The following is a 3215-nucleotide window of genomic DNA, read 5'->3' on the forward strand; positions in this document are numbered from 1 at the left end:
GTCAGCAACTGCGCAAGGCGGTTATAAATGAAAAAAAGAAAAAAAAAGTTTTGCACGATTTTGCGCATCGTTCGCGGAGAACAACAAAACTGGCTTGCGTAGGAATTTTTGTTGTGCGTAGAAAAAAACAAAACATGGAGGAGCAGTTTTCCGCCCGTTGCTATCAGTCCAATTTAGCTTATTACGGATGTATATGCGATTGGTCTTGCACTTTATTTTAGATATCAAATGTAATTTAGACGCCTTGCTCCACCTTTAGTTGGTGGTGTGCGCTTGCTGCGCAACATGTCAACAACAAGAACACCAAACCAACAAAAACACCAAGGACAACATAGGGGAAATTACTTGTGCTTACTAACTGAATTAAAGAAATGATAAATTAATAGCAATGAAAGTGCACAAAATAAATTGACTGCAGGTGGGATACGAACCCACGTCTCCGCGTTTTATATATATATATATATATATATGTAGTATAAGGGAAGAAAAAAGTTTAAAAGAAAACGTCATTTTGATGCGCTTGTTTTTCGCAGAGATAGACTCGATAACGCGTGCCCTGGTGTGTCTTGTCCTAAACGCCCGAGTCAAGAGCTTTGGTATAAACATAGCGGTACATGAACGATCCACTTTATAAAGTCTAATGTCGGCTGCGTTTCTTTTGTGCGCTACGTGCAATTTGGAACACGTTTAGAAACTAGATTTTCTGTCAGTACATTGAAGCTAGAGTAGCTGACTCGTCGCGCGTAATTCGTGTAAATATGCATCTCACCTTGCTTTCCCGCTTGAGGTTTAGCTGCGTTGAGACGTACATCCGAGGTAAATGAGAGATAGAAAGAAAAAGGAAAGAGGAGTTGAGAACAGGTTTGAAACTGGTCAAAACACGAGTAACAGCGAAACGTTAGAACGAGATTCTTCTTTCTTTAGTATAGTTCCTTTTTCTGTTAGAATAACTTCGCAAGTTACATACATACATACATACATACATACATACATACATACATACATACATACATACATACATACATACATACATACATACATACATACATACACACACACACATACATACATACATACATACATACATACATACATACATACATACATACATACATACATACATACATACATACATACATACATACATACATACATACATACATACATACATACATACATACATACATACATACATACATACATACATACATAGAATGGATGAATGAATGGATAGATGGATGGGTGCCTTGGTGTATGGATAGATGGCTAGGTAGACCAATTGACGGGTGCGTGCATACTTGAGCACGTGGCCGTATGTCATAAGCCTGTGTACCTTTCATATAAAAATTCAGCGCTGCAGCGGCGCTCAGTATGAGGAAAGGAACCAAGCAGACGAACACCAGGTTGCCTAGCGTCGGAATGTAGCTGGAAACGCTGTAACGAGAAACGACAATATACGAAGCTGTCCAAATCGTCGCAGTATATAAACGTGTCACACAATCCAGTCAAAATTTTAATGCGTAGCATTACATGGCGGGGTTGGTCGAAAAATTTCATGCGAAGCCAGAAAACCCCATTCACATTACAGGGCGAGAATGCGCAGTTTAGGCCCATTGTGTGCGCGCTTAATAGCTGCCATCCGGAATACAGCGAGAAACTACCCATTGCCCGGTGTGAAGTTTTTTTTTTTTGAAGGGAGATGGAAGAGATAAGTGCAGCGCCATAACTGTCTCTTACAGGAGGACACCTCAACGGCACTGCACGGGGAAAGGGGTGTGGGGAGAAAAGGATGAAGGAGGGCAAGACCCATTGCCCGCGGTCACAACAGGAGCGCCGGTGCAAAACATTCTACGAGCCCGTCCGCTTTCGCCGTTCTCCATGCGCCATTCGTAGAAAAAGGTAGTTAAACCTAGGCGAGAAATGCCTAAGCATATAGTAAAAGGGGGATAGTAAGCAGTACGGGTCGCCCTAGTAAACACCCCACCAGTGAGGCTGGAAGGTGACTAGAGCGTATGTGTAAGTGTATGTTCGGCGATGTAAATATGTGCATCTCTTAACTTTTCAGCTTCAATGCATAAAAAGGCATTTTGTTAAAGTAAGGGGAACAGTGCATTTTTACAGCAAGTTTGACCGCGCCTATCTCAAAACTGGTGATAGTTTCAAAATTAGTTCCAAGCGGATGAGCGATATGAAATCACTGGCCTCAATTCACGTATCGCAATGTCTGCGCTAAAGTAATTAGTTGAAGATTTAATTAGTGTTTTTTTCTAATTTTTCAATTGTGCGTACTAATTTCTAGTGCATGTAATATATACCTCTTCGAGTGTTCCAGCTCGCTAAGCAGATTTGTGTTAAATGCCAGAGGCGATTTTAAAAAAATTTGTTTAACGTTAAAACACCCGGCATTCAGTAGAAAATTAATGTACTCCTGTAAAGGGTGCACCGCCGCATATGTAGACATGATGAGACAAAGCCACCGTACGGCACACTTTTGAGAAATGGAGCGAGTTCACTTGGACTAAGCAGGTTTCGCGCGAGGCGATTGTATCTGGAAGGCGGCTTCACCGGTACCTACAAGAAGCCAGAATTAGTCGCAAAGTAGGTAGAAATAATGGTATTGTCGTAATTATCGCCAATATGACGGAAAATAAGCTGCATTTCACAATAGACTTCACCGGAATCGTCTCAGCTGGCCTCCAGGTAAAAAAACAGAATGAATAAGAATAAGAAAAAGAAAAGAATAAGAAAGAAAGAAAGAAAGAAAGAAAGAAAGAAAGAAAGAAAGGAAGAAAGAAAGAAAAGCTCCAGAAAAGCTCCAACGAAGTTTCGACGCTGAAGAAGACAAGGTTGGATGTAATTGCGCGTGAAATAGCAAATGAGTGAATAATTATCATGAAGAAAGACAGCCAGAGACGAAGTAGGGAGATATAATTAACATTAATTCATAGACTCATTTGAACCACGATGTACGTCGACCTTGTCTTCTTTAGCGTTGACATTTGGTAAGCCCTTTCTTTCTTTTCTTCTTTCCTAGTACTTTCCTTATTTCTGTATTTTTTATTATTTTGCAAAAGTGATTGTCCTCTTCTTCCTGCACAAGTAGCTAACAAGTGCACTTGTACTGAACACCATGCAGCATTTTTTGGCGGTTATATGATTGAGGGAGGGCCGCGAAGTATAGCTCATTTTAACGAGGGTATTGTTATATCGTAAAA

This window comes from Dermacentor andersoni, chromosome 7 (assembly GCF_023375885.2).
Source record: "Dermacentor andersoni chromosome 7, qqDerAnde1_hic_scaffold, whole genome shotgun sequence".
NCBI lineage: Eukaryota > Metazoa > Arthropoda > Arachnida > Ixodida > Ixodidae > Dermacentor > Dermacentor andersoni.